This window comes from Hippopotamus amphibius, chromosome 5 (genome assembly GCF_030028045.1).
Source record: "Hippopotamus amphibius kiboko isolate mHipAmp2 chromosome 5, mHipAmp2.hap2, whole genome shotgun sequence".
NCBI classification, from domain to species: domain Eukaryota; kingdom Metazoa; phylum Chordata; class Mammalia; order Artiodactyla; family Hippopotamidae; genus Hippopotamus; species Hippopotamus amphibius.
The window spans coordinates 104,378-118,943 of NC_080190.1; positions in this window are offsets into that span (position 1 = coordinate 104,378).

Consider the following 14,566-nt stretch of genomic DNA (forward strand, 5'->3'; position numbering starts at 1 on the left):
CACAAATGCCAGTAAACAGGGCACCCAGGGGAGCTCCACCACCCCATAGGTCAGAACAGGGGTGGGGGCCTGTCCGCCCTTTGACACTGGTTGGACAAGGAGGAGTATGGTCCTGTTTACATGGGTTTGTTTGAGTAGGATTTATGTAAGGCAACATCAATTATGTGCTGACAGTCTCCATGGCAGAGTGCCCGATCGCCTGGTGCACGTCTCACCCCTGGGCAGGTTTGTCTGAGCGGCCCCAGTGGTACTGAATCCAATGGTACAGCAGCCAGACCCACAGGCCAGAGAAGGAAAATTCAGCATCTGAGCTTTGTTCCACTTTGTCAAATCAGCAGGTAAATTCAGTCGAGGACAAAGAAGAAAAAAAGAGTTGACCAATTTTGAAAAAGTTAATCGCTAATTATAAAACAGGTCCATTTTTATTGTAGAAACTCAGGGGATAATTACTGTTTAGAATCATTTTGTCAAATTCTAAAAAACGGGGCTTCCCTGGTGGTGCAGTGGTTAAGTATCCCCTGCTAACACAGGGGACACGGGTTCAAGCCCTGGTCCGGGAAGATCCCACATGCCATGGAGCAACAAAGCCCGTACGCCACAACTACTGAGACTGCACTGTAGAGCCCACAAGCCACAACTACTGAGCCTGAAGGCTGCAACTAATGAAGCCTGCGTGACTAGACCCTTGCTCCACAACAAGAGAAGCCACCGCAATGATAAGCCCGCACACCACAAAGAAGAGTAGCCCTCACTCTCCGCAACTACAGAAAGCCTGCTCACAGCAATGAAGACTCAACACAGCCAGTAAATTAAATAAATACATAAATTTAGTAAAAAAAAATCCTAAAACAGGTACATTAGGGGTTTTCTTGTGTTTGTTTAAATCAATGAGCTATTTGGGTAGACTTTCTGTTTCAAAATGTCACCTCTGTGCAGGACACCATGCACCTCCAAGCTATTTCTTTTCAGTTGTTTTAGATATTTTACAGTTCTTTTGTGTGTGTTTCATTCTGTCTTCTAACTGGTGATGTGGGAAGATCTTAATTTATAAGTTGTCATTTTATACTTTTAAATAAGTCGTGTATCTCTGTGTACAATTCAAAGCATGAAGGAAAGTGAAAAGAACAAAAACCACCTCCTGTGCTTTTATTTACATAAAGCAGAGGCTGCATTCCACACTCTGAAGTCTAGCGCACGTTCCCTCCCAGCTTACTAGCAAGTGACAGGCCCTGATTGTTCTGCATGTAGCACTGCAGCTGCATTACTGGTGTTGGACATGTTAACGTCCTCTGCTGTGAAGGGGCGTTGACCTTGGCGGGACTCTGGGACCCGTTTTCTGCCCGTGAGCTGGTAGGCTGCAGGCCTGCTGAGCTGCATGTGCTCCTGTCGTTCCCTCCCAGGGGCTGGTGTGGGGTAGCAGGGCCCATTCCTCAGCATGCAGACTGTGCCACCTCGACCCCTCTGCCCTCTTCTTCCACCCTGCCAGGCCTGCCAGACCGACATCAGGGTCCACGCAGCAGTTTCCTTTTCAGGTTGTCCCTCCTGCTGGTGCTGGAGGGATGGGCAGGGTCAGCCTTCCCTGGGGCTCCAATTCAAGCCCTGACCGGTGGGCGTGCAGACAGGACGTGAGTGAGGCCGAGCAGGCCCCGGGGCCCCACCCTGGCTGAGAATAGCTACATCTGGCAGCTTATGTGAGCGTGTGCATCCTGGCAAGGGGGCCCAAGGGCAGGCGCAGGTGAGCCTAGACCCCCCGGGGTGCAGCCGCGGCCTGGGGCAGGCCCTCTTTGGAGAGGCTGCGGGATGGCCACACAACACAGATTCTAAATGCAGGTACAGATGTCCTTGCAAAGTGAGGGCAGTTTGGAGCACTTCTTCTCAGAAGCAAGGCCTTTTTATGTGTCTTGCATCCTGGTCACGTGCCTGCAGCTTCTTGGACAAGGTTGACTAATTGGGATGACAGAGGTGGCCTTGCCTTGTGCCTGGCAGGACGGGGTACTTCTCCATCAAGTCTATTGCTGGTTGGTTGTGACAAAGAGACAATCATATTGGGACCATTTTCTGCTCTCTCTTGTTGACAAAGAGTATTTAGCAGGGATGAGTGTTGAGATAATGAAATATCTTTTGAATTGAGACAGTCCTAGGATTTTTCTCCTTAAATCTGCTGGTATGATGCTGGATGAGAACATGGTTTCGTACGAAAGCAGGCTTATGGTTCCACTTCACAGCCAAGATTTCCGTGGAAAGATACTCTTTTCACATGCTCATGGATTCAACTTGTCAGTAGTGTTTTTAGTCATTTTGCATCTATGTGTTAATAGATAAAATTGGGCTTCAGATTCTTATGTTTTAGTGTGTTCTTCTGTAAGAATTGTGCTAACTCTAGAAACAACTGAAATTCTCTCCATCTTTTTCCATTGTGTGGGATACTTTAAATTTTGGGGGAATTATCTAGACTTTGAAATTTTCATAGAATTGACTAGTAAAACAGTATGGAAAGACCTTATTGCAGTTAATTATGTCTAAATTGAAATATCACCAAAATTAGGAAAGTAAGACATGCGCCTTGTAAGAAATCAAACAATGCAGAACTGCATAAAGCAGGAAGTGAGAGTCCAGACTTTCCCCACAGAGGTAGCTTCCCTATTTGAAGTCACATTAAGAAAGAAAACATACTGCCAATTCTGTTTTTAATTATTCCTGATTTTTAGTTTATACCTACTAAAAGATTTCTTTTGCTCTTACTTTGAACAAGTGTATCATCTTGTGCATCCATTTGAAAGGCAAATGTAAACAAGTGTCTTGGTTCAAGTGTACTTAAAATAACACCCAGGTGCTGCAGAGCACAGGGAGGTCAGCCTGGTGCTTGGTGATGCCCTAGAGGGGTGGGGTGGGGAGGGCGGGAGAGAGGCTCAGGATGGAGGGGGTATGGGGATGTATGTACACATACAGCTGGTTCACTTTGTTGTGCAGCAGAGGTGAACACAACATTATACAGCAATCATACTCCAATAAAGATATATAAATAAATAACTTTCAGTGTCCTTTCCTGGTCAGGAAAGAAGCACATCTTCAACACTGGCATAATCAGTGGCACCAACTTGAAGTAAAGTCCTGGAAGAATAGTAGAAACATCTTTTTAAAAGCTGCCCTGCAATGCTTTAAATGGCACAGAGGGAATATTTTGTAGGGAAACCATGGACTTTGACAGCTCAGGAGAAACGTGTTTCAGAGAGTTGCACCCAAATGGTTTATCCTGGCTACAATTCCCCATCAGATATAGAATTTGCAAGTATTTTCTCCCATCCTGTAGGTTGTCTTTTATTTATTTTTTTTTTATTTTTTGGCACACGGGCTTAGTTGCTCCGCGGCATGTGGGATCTTCCTGGAGCTGGGATCGAACCCGTGACCTATGCATTAGCAGGCAGATTCTTAACCACTGCACCACCTAGGAAGCCCCTGTAGGTTGTCTTTTTACTTCCATGATGATGTCCTCTGAAGCACAAAAGGTTTACATTTTGATGAGGTCTAAATTTTGATGAGGTCAGGTTGATCCTTTGTTTGTTTGTTTGTTTGTTGTCACTTGTGCTTTGGTTTGTATGTAAGAAATCATTGTCTAATCTAGGGTCACGAAGATTTATCCTGAGATTTTCTTCTTAGTGTGCGATTTGAATCCATTTGAGCTGTTCCGTATAGGGTATGAGACAGGGTCCAACTTAGTTCTTTGGCATGTGGGTATCCTTTGTCCCAACACCATTTGTTGAAAGGAACAAATTTCAGTAATGGAGAAAGACCCAAGAAGGCCAACTGTCTTGGCACTTTTGCTGAGAATCAATTGACCACAGATGTGAGGGTGTATTTCCAGACTTTCAGTTCTATTCCATCATTCTACGTGTCTATCCTTATGCCGGTTCCACAGTGTCTTGATAACTGTAGCTTTGTATTAAGCTTTTAAGTCAGGAAGTGTGTCCTTTAAGTTAGATCTTCTTCTTAAAGACTTTTAAAAGCTATTCTGAATTCCTTGCATTTCCGTTTGAATTTTAGGATTAGCTTGTCAATTTCTGCAAAACAGATACGTGAGATTTTGATAGGGATTGAAATAAATCTGTATGTCTCTTAGGGAGTAGGGCCATCTGTATGAGTTGCTGGGGGCTGCCATAACAAAGTACCACAGGCTGGGTGGCATAAACAATAGAAATTTATTCTCACAGTTCTGGGGGATAAGTCCAAGATCAAGGTGTCCGCAGGTTTCCTCTCTTCTGAGGTCTTTCTCCTTGGCTTGTAGGCAGCCACCCTCCTGCTGCCTCTTCCCGTGGCGTTTCCTCTGTGCACAGGCACCCCTGGTGTCTCTGTGTGTCCTCGTCTTCTCTTCTTATAAGGACACAGGTCAGATTGAATAGGACCCACCCTAATGCCTTATTTAAACGTAATTACCCCTTTAAAAGCCCTGTCTCCAAATACAGTCACATTCTGAGGTGCTGGGGGTTAGGACTTCAACATACGGCCTTGGCAGAGGGGAGAGACGCAGAATGCAGCCCATTCACCATCTTAACACTCCTACAATAGTAAGCCTTCTGATCCACAGGGGGGAATGTCTTCCCATTTATTTAGGTCTTTACTTCCATGATGTCTTACAGTTTTCAGTGTTCACGTTTTATAATTCCTTTGTTAATTTCTTCCTGAGTGTTTTCTTTTGGGTGATATTGTAAATGGAGTTTTTTCTTAATGTCACTCTTGCATAGTTCATTGGTAGTGTCTAGAAATAAGGCTGAATTTTGAATATTGACCTTGCATCTTGCAACCTTGCTGAACTCATTTAGTTCTAATAGTTTGTCTATTTTCCTTCCCATTTTCTATACACAGGATTACATCACCTACGAATAGACAACGTTTTCCTTTTTTGTTTCCAGTCTGAATATCTCTCATTTCTTTCTCTTGCTTAATTGCTCTAGCACCTCCAGGATTATGTTCAATAGAAGTGGTGAGACTGGACATCTTGTCTTGTTCCTGATCTTAGGGAGAAAGCATTCACTCCTTCACCGTTGAGTATAAAGTTACCTGTGAGATTTTTGTAGATGCCTCTTATCAGCGTGAGGAAGTTCCCATATATTCTTAGCTCGTTTAGTGTTTTTATTATGAAAAGGGGTTGATTTTTGTGAAAAGCTATTTCTGTATCCACTGAGATGATTGTGCAGCTTCTGTCTTTCATTGTATAAGTATTGTGCATCATACTGATTGATTTTTATATGTGAAGTCAACCTCGCATTGCTGCGATAGATCCTATGTGGGCATGCCATGTAATTCTTTCTATGTGTTGCTGGATATGGTTAGCTAGTATTCTGCTGAGAATTTTTGAGTGTGTAGTCATGAGAGGTATTGTATTTTTTTTTTTTTTGGTGACATCTGTGTCCTGTTCTGTATCAGGTGATATCTGGTGATATCTGTATCAGGGTAATACAGATCTCTTAAAATGAGCTGGGAAGTTTGTGAACAATTGGTATTAATTTCCCTTTAAACTTTTCGTAGAATTCACCATGAAGCCTTGTGAGCCTAGAATCTGCCTTGTTGGGAGTTTTTTGATTCCTAACTCAAACTCTTAACACTATAGGTACATTCAGATTTTCTATTTCTTCTTAAGTCTGTTTTGGTAGTTAGTCTAGAAATTTGTTTGTATTCTAGGAATTTGTCCATTTCTTCTTGACTATCTATTGTGTTAGCATGCAGTTGTTTATAGCATCCCATAGAAACATTTTTTATTTCTGTAAGGTCATTAGTGATACTCTCACTTTCATTCCTGAGTTTAGGGATTTGAATCATCCCTCCTTTTTTTCCTGATCGTTCTAGCTATATCCATTTAAAAAATATTTTCAAAGAATCAATTTTGGATTAAATTTTTTCCTCTATTTTTTTCCTGTTTAATTGATTTCTACTCTAGAATTTATTATATCTTTCCTTCTGCTTCCTTAGGGTTTAACTTGCCCTTCTGCTTCTAATTCATTAAGATGGAAAGGTAGGTTATTGATTTGAGATCTTTCTTCTTATTTAATACAGGTGTTTACAGGTATACATGTTATAGGCATTACTGGTATAAGTTTTCCTCTAAGCAGTGCTTTAGCTGCATCTCCTGTGTTTTCATATGATGTGTTTTCATTCACATTCACCAAAAGATATTGTGTAATTTGCTTAGTAATTTCTTCTTTGACCCACTGGTTATCAGAAGTATACTGTCTGATTGTCACATGTTGTTTGCTTTTCAAAATTTCCTTCTGTTATTGATATGTAATTTTATTCTCTTGTGGTCAACGAATATACCATGTGTGAGCTCACCCCCTTTACATTTACTGAGACCCTAAGTTACAGCTACATCCACAGTCTGTCCTGGAGAATGTTCCATGTGCCTCTGAGAGAATGTGTATGTGACTGCTGATGGGTGGGGTGTGCTATAGGTGAGTGCTGAACCTAGGTGGGCTTTAGTGCTGGTCAGGTCTTTTATTTCCTTGTTGATATTTTGCCTAGTTGTTCTGCATACCCGTTAATGAAAAGGGAGGAGTGAGTTCTCTAGTTTGTCTTGCTGAATTGTCTCTTTCTCCTTTCAAATCTCTGAGTTTTTGATTAATCTCAATTTGGGGGCTTTGTTGTTAGGTACCCATAGATTCGTGATTGTTGCATCTTCTTGATGGAATGATTCTTTTATCATAATAAAATATCCTTTGTGTCTCTGGCAATAATTTTTATCATAGAATCTCTTTTGTTGGATATTCCTATAGAACTCCTGCTCTTTTGGGTTGCTTTTTTCATAGCAACTTTTCTATCCTTTTACTTTCAACCTTTTCATGTCTTTGAATTTAAAATATGTGTCTTATAGATCACATGACGAAGAATCATTCAAAAAACTCTATTCTGCCAATCTCTGCCTTTGATTTGACTGTGTACTCCATTTACATTTTAAAAAATTACTGATAAGGTAGAAATTACATCTAACTTTTTTTATTAGTTGTATGTGTGTCTGATCTCTTTTTTGGTCTTCTATCCCTATTTATGTGTGTGTGTGTGTGTGTGTGTAATAGATATTTTCAAATATGCTATTTAAATTCAGTCTTTGTTTAAGCTATATATCATTTACATTGCTTTATAATATAATTGATGTATTATTATGTATACTACAAATTATATGCATTATTATATTATATTTATTATGAGTTAGTTCCTTATCAGTTGCCTGAGCACTACAGTGAACATCTTAATTTAAGATCTAGTTTGTGTTAACACCAACTTAATTTCAATAGTATACAAAAGTTGCCCCAATTTACCCTTGTTCTCCCCCCCTCTTTTGTGTAATTTTTGTCTTACAAGTGGCATCTTTATACATGATAAGCCTTTTGACACGTTTATAATTATTGATTTATGCAGCTGGGTATTAAATTAGAGAGAAGGAAAGAGTTAACATGAGAATACAGTTATGCTCCATGTAGTTACTTTTAGTGTCCCTTCGTATTTTGTCACGTGGATTTGAATTACTGTCTGGTGTCTTTCATTTCAGCCTGAAGGGCTGCCTTTAGTATTTCTTGTAAGACATGTCTGCTAGGGGTGAATTCTCTCAATCTGGGTTTATCTGAAAATGTCTTAATCTCTCCTTCTTTTTCGAAGGATTGTTTTTCTGGATATAGAATTCTCGACTGACGGTACAGTTGACCTTGGAACAGCATGGGTTTGAAAATTGCAGGCCCACGTATGTGTTGATTTTTAAAATAGCAATATTCAAACTATTGACCTTCACTGGGGGGAGGGGAGGGGGGAGGAGCAAGATAGGGGTAGGGGAGTAAGAGGTAGAGACTGTTAGCTATAAAATAAGCTACAGGGAATAACCAATATTTCACATTAAGTATACATCGAGTGTAACCTTTAAACTTGTGAATCACTATATTGTACACAAACTGACCTCAATGAAACATAGCAAACACTACAGTGCTGCCCCATCTGCGTAGGTTGAGTCCTCGGGTTCGGAACTGAGGGTACAGAGAAACCGAGGGTACAGAGGACCGGCTATCAGTTACATGTGGATTTTCCACTGGATGGATGGCTAGCACCCCTAACCCCAGCTTGTTGAAGGTCAAGTGTCTGTTCTTTCTGCACTTGTCGTTTCACTGCCTCTGGCCTCCACGATTTCTGATGAGAAGTCAACTGTTAGTTGTGGAGGACTGCTGACACATGGGGCTCACTTTCTCTTGCTGCTTTCAAGGTGCCATCTTTATCTTTATCTTCTGACAGCATGACCATGAGGTGTGCAGGTGTGGCTCTCCTTCAGTTTACTTTCCTTGGAGTTTGTTAAGTTTCTTGCATATGTAGATGAATATTTTGCATCAAATTTGGAAGTTTTCGGTAATCATGTCTTCCGATAGTCCTTCTGTCCCTTCTTCTTTTCTCTCCTCCTGGGGCTTCCTTTATGCTTCTCCGAGGCTGACTTCATTTTTCTTTATTTTGACAATTTGGTAGTGTTTTCATCACTGTTATGGAGGAGCAGATTTTCAGAGTTCTTAATCCACCATTCTGGAAGTGTTTTTCTCGCCTCTCCCTTTATCCCTTTATCAGCTCTTATTCAAGAGCTTCCAAAAAACTTCCAGGAAACCTGAAATTGCTTTTATTATTGGTTAGCGCATAGCCACTCCTACATGCAGGAGAGGGTGGAATGTGAAGATTTAGCTTTTCCAGACCTTAAAAGTGGACGTGTTCAAAGAAGAAAGTGATTGGAAATGGATGTTAGATTATCAATTAATAGTGTGTGCCCCACTGTGGTTATTCTTCCAATTTTTAAAAGCTTATATAAACACACACACACACACACACACACACACACACATTTCTTCCCCAGAGAATTGTATCATAGTAATCACAAAATTATTTACTTAGCAATAATTATGCTACAGGTATGCATTTTTAGAGCTAAAGCAAACAACTCTGCATCATTCATCTTACTGACTGCAAAATATTTCATTTTGTGAATTTTTTATTATTTTTGTATTTTCATTTGATGAAAAGTTAGTTTTCCTTGAACATTTTGCTATCACACACAGTGCTGCAATGATATCTGTTGTCAGCTATAAATTGGAACTTGCCATCTGCCTGTACAAGAATTAAATCACTTTGTGCTGCTATAGCTACTGACCTTCCACATCCCCTGAAGGGAATTCAGGGTGGATACCAGGAATGAGGCACTCTGTGCTTTGGAGGATGGGCAGAACAGGTCTTTAGATAGTTAGGTGTTTTCAGGAGCTGATTTTATGAGCCGTGCGTCCTCTCATATCTAGAAAAGCACTAAATACCTACATGGTGATGTCTGCTCCTCATGACTAGCAGAAACCCCCTTTAAAAAAATGTATTTCATTGCAATTACTCCTCCTTTACCAAGAATACATGTATACTAATCTTCCCCCTGCCTCTTTGGAACAGTTTCTCAGAGGCTGTCTGTTGCAGCCCTCATTTTGCCCCAAATAAACTCAACTCACAACTCTCATGTTTTGCATTTTTTTAAGTCAACACTGTGTAGATGTATTATTTTTTCAGACATGCATATATTTCCATAAGACAGTTTGTGACAGCGGGGTGGTTAGATCACTGGGCATGCGAACTTAAGATGTGAGTCATACGTAAATTTCTCCTCAGAAAGACTGCAGTACCTGAAAACCCTCCCACAGTAGTATAGCCGCGCTAATTTCTACACATTTTCTTCTGACACTGGATGCTGTCGGTTACTGATCAATGAGAAAAAGCTATCTCATTACTCTAATTTGCATTTCTCTGATCAATAAAGTTCGTCAGCTTTTCACTCACTTATTAGCTATTTTATTTTTAATTTAATGAAGTAGCTATTTATATATGTTTCCCTTTTCATATTGGTGTTTTATGAATTCCTTCTCAGGTTTTTAGAACTTTTAAATAAGAATACGTTTAAAAAACATCACCATATTTTATTCGTCTTATCGATGGGCATTTCCTCATTGCAGCCACACGGGGACAGAAGAAGTAAACTTTCTTCTGCACAAAGGGTGTGACATTGACAGCAGATGATGGTGGAAATGTCTCCATCTGCTCACGCTGGCTGAGGGAGGCCTGCGGTGAAACTTGGAAGTGAATTCCTGGTGCCCAGAACCCGTCCAGTGTTGGGGAGGCACGTTGAGGAGGGAGGAAACCATCCCTTCCCCAGCAGCGGGAACTCCCCCAGGGACATTTGAAAAAAGTGTTGCCTGGTCCTCAGTCCCACCCCAACCCAATGTGTCCCACTCACTGGACTGCAAGTTGTCCTAGACCTCTCCTTTATATATCAAATAAATATTAGTTATTTTCCTGTTTTATGTGCTGGAAATAATTTCTCCCAGTTTCTTGTTTGATTTGCCATATAGAACTTTAGATTTTTATGTAGTCAAACATTTAAAAAGTTTTCCTTTGTGACTTTCAGAATTTAGATCATGCTTTAGAAGACCTTCTCCATCTTGAGATTACAAAACATTTATATTTTTGTCTGTTAATTACTTTATAATTGTGTAATTTAAAACTTGTCTTTAAAAAATGTGTGGATCTTAGTCCTAAGGGATTTACAAGTTTTATAATATATTTTTGATTCTATTTTTTATTATATTTTATTTCTAGCCTTTTTATATATTTCTATTTCTAGCTAAGTTTTTTGTAGTGCTGATTATATATCTCTCCTACCTTCTTTTCATCTCTATCTTTTATACATTTCTATTTCTTTATTTTATTTTCATATTTCCAGTCACACTACGCTCTTCTGTTGCCCTGTCTACTATCTTTTTTTTGTTTATTTTATCTTAACATACTTATAAGCAACATTATCAATCTGCTCAGTCTCCTTGCTTTATTCTCCAGATGACACACCGCCTTGGTAGTTATTATTAGGTTTTTGTCTTTATCTTAGTTTTTAGTGTAATTGTCTAATTTCATTCTGAGAATCTCCAGTCTGTCTAGTGGTACTCTAGCTCTTTTTTATATTTGATCCTAGCTTTCAATATCTCCCTGGATTTGTGTTTGTGTGTGTGTGGTGTTATTTGTTTGTTTCTTTGTTTTTGCTTTTGTTTCTGTTTTGTTCTGTTTTGGTTTTGAATTTTTGTTGGTTTCTTCTTTGAATGTCTGATAGCATACTGGGATTCCTCTGTCAGGTCTTTCCAGTGCCTTATGTCCTATTGGATTCAGTATTTGTCTGTCTTATACATGCATGTGTTTCCTAGACTTAGTATTTGTTTGACTCAACACTCTGCCATTAATATGGGGTTTGACAGTCTTCTTTAAACCCCTTTATTGCCGGTACAAGCAACCCCTGAAGTTTGGACTACCATGAGAAAACAAAGAAACACCATGCAGGCAAAGGAGCAGGAAAAAAACCCTCAAGACCAAATAAATGAAAAGGAAATAGGAAAAATGCCTGAAAAAGAATTCAGAGTAATGATAGTAAAAATGATACAAAATCTCAATGACAAAATACAGAAAATACAAGAAACAGTTAATAAGGACTCAGAAGAACTAAAGAACAAACAAATAACAATGGACAACAAAATAACTGGATCTTGCTTTGATGGATGTCATAGAGTGTTCTGCCTATGTTTTCCTCTAAGAGTTTTATAGTGCAAAGGCCAAATGTTTAAGCATTTTTCTTTTTTCTTTGCTTAATATGTATTTATTTGGCTGTGCCAGGTCTTAGTTGCAGCATTCGGCATCTTTATTGCCTGTTGCAGGATCTTCAGTGCAACATGCAGGATCTAGTTCCCTGACCAGGGAAGGAACCTGGGGCCCCTGCATTGGTAGCTCGGAGTCTTAACCACTGGACTGCCAGGGACATACCCTGACTCATTCCTCATATAGGTAATTCTTAAAATCCCAATGTAAATGTCTCATCCACAGACAGGACTTCCAGGTGTTCCTCCTAATGTAACCCAGACCCTCTGTCATTTGCTGACATGTCCCTGTTTTGCTTGTCTCCTTTCACGTTAGTTATCTCATCTTGTAGTCACGTCTGCGTGACATTTCTTTTACATCAGTTTCCCAACTACAACATAAGCTACAGAAACAGTTCTGCTCACCTTTGTGCACCCAGCCAGGAGCACAGTGCCGGGAATTCTCTCTCTCTCTCTCCCCACCCTTTCTCATACACGGATGACACACACACAACACATACACACACCACACACATGCACACATGTTCACACACTCGCACCCAAGGTCTTGGGCCTTCTTCAAGTGGGAGAAGATGGGACCGGGGGAGGCAGCCACAGCAAGGGGGTATTTCTGCCTCTGAAACCAAGAGAAGAGCCTCCACTGAACTAAGTCCACTCACTGGGAACAGTGGAGCAGGTGTCTTCCAATGACGAGGTGCTTACAGCAGAGGCAGCAACACGTCTGGCTGGAATCTACGAACGAGATTTTTGTCCGTTTTTCCCTGCTCCTTGCCTGGCAGCCAGGAAGCCTGTCTAGCTGTTGATATCAGTATGCACTCCCACATGCAATAGAATAGATGAGCACACGGTCTCACACACAGGTACAAAGACACCCACACGTGACGGCGCACATACCTCCACGCGCGCATACGTTATTCCACACAGCAGGTGCACTTGTACGTACTTCTGTTCAGTGAACAAATAAACTGTATGATGAGAGGGGAGTGGAAACTCTGGTCTAAACACAGCCCTGGCTCCTACGTGACCACACGCCTCACACACCAGGACGCGGGCCTCTTCCTCGCGGCATCCTCGGATACCACTTCTTCCGCAACGTGTAATAGTGGGGACTGCGCCGAATTATCAGTTATCAAACTATTTGGTCCCCACTTAATTGTAGGGACAACCTGAAAGGAAGTGCTTTCAAAACTGAAGTTAAAGATGTCAGGAGATGGGATAATCAGGGGACACACACGTGGCTGAGAATTTCTGAGTCGGCATCAGCATCTTGCCTCTGAAGAGCAGGGCTGCTACCGCGCCAAAGATTTCAGATTCCAAAACGTTTCAGCACTTCTCTTTTCCCAGCATTGAGACTAGTGAACTATGGAAACATAAATCTGAGGTGACAACTAGGAAGGAAGTATTAGTAAATCACCTTTTGACACTCTGTGTGGTCAGAAGCTCGGTAGTACTTGTTGGAAGGCTGGAATAGTGATGGCGAACAAGTTCCTGAGGCCCTGCCAGGTCATGACATATGCTTGGTAAAATAATTTCATATTCACATCAAAACAAAACACTGTTATATTTTAATTGTGTCTTGACCAGAGGGTAGAGGAAAGTATTTACATTTTTTTGTCCAAAGACTGTTTAAGCAAAGGCATCATCACCTTCTTTGAAAAGAGAATTTATTAATCTGAAAATGGAGTTTGAGCTGAGTGCCCGCCTTTTCTGGGCTTGCCATCCAAAATTCACCTTCGCTTTTGGATAATATTTACCAAGTGCCTACCATGTGGTAATGGTTTACCGGTATTTCACCACCCAACTCTTATAACAACTCTCTGAGGTTAGGCACCATTATGATAACTCCACTGTTATAAAGTGGAGATTAGATAGATAGATGATGATAGATAGAGATAGATAGATAGAGATGATAGATAGATAGATAGATAGATAGATAGATAGATAGATAGATAGATAGATGGATGACACAGGCTCAAAGAAGTGAAATGATTTTCCCTGGTCTCCTGGCTCCAAAGTTTATACTGAAAACAGCATCCCTGCTGTCAGCCTTTTAAATCGCCATCGAAGTTCAGGGTGATGAACTCGGCTGCACTGCCATGGAGCTGCAGAGGAATCCACAAGTGGCTGGAGCAGGAAGCCCTGGACTCCCGAGGAGGCAGGGGACATGATCCCAAGAAAGGGAGAGAATCTGAGGGGAATTTGGGTGACAGTGAACATGGACTTCCTCACTGCTGTTTGTCCTGGAAATCATAAAGCTCTAAGCTCCGAGCATCTGGGCTAGCTGCAAGGCTGCACCTGAGCAAACACTGTGGGCAGACTGGGAGGCAGCCTGGGGCCACCTGAGGGGCAGGTGAGGGGCAGGCCAGGACCAGGCGCAGAGAGTACAGGCAGCAGGGTCACGAGGTCAGGAGCTCCCTGCAGCAGGAGAGCACAGACATGAGGAAGGGGTGTTTGGACCTCTGCTGTGACACTTTGCTGGAGCTGTGGCCCCTCTCAGGGGTCCCCTGAGTGCCTGACGAGGTCCTCAATGGACACGTGTTACACGGACTCCATTAATTGGCTGTCGTTTTAAAAAGGAAACAACAGTGAACACTTTAAGTTAAAGTAGTTGTGAGAAGATGAGTGTGGACTTTAAATACGTGACCCGCTCTCCCCAGGGCCATGCGGAGCGTGTGTGGCCAGGCTGCTGGCACCCCGAGCTGGGCAGCGGTCAGGCTGGCAGGGCTGTGGAGATGTGTAAGTCAGCACCTCCTTTCTGGAAGGCGGTGGACGACCTGTCGAGAGCCTTAAACAGCTCCTCCTCCCCCAGACTTCATTTTACAGAATAATCTGTAAAGTCATGTTTTTTTGTATGACGATAATCTTTACAACGTTATTTAAAAATA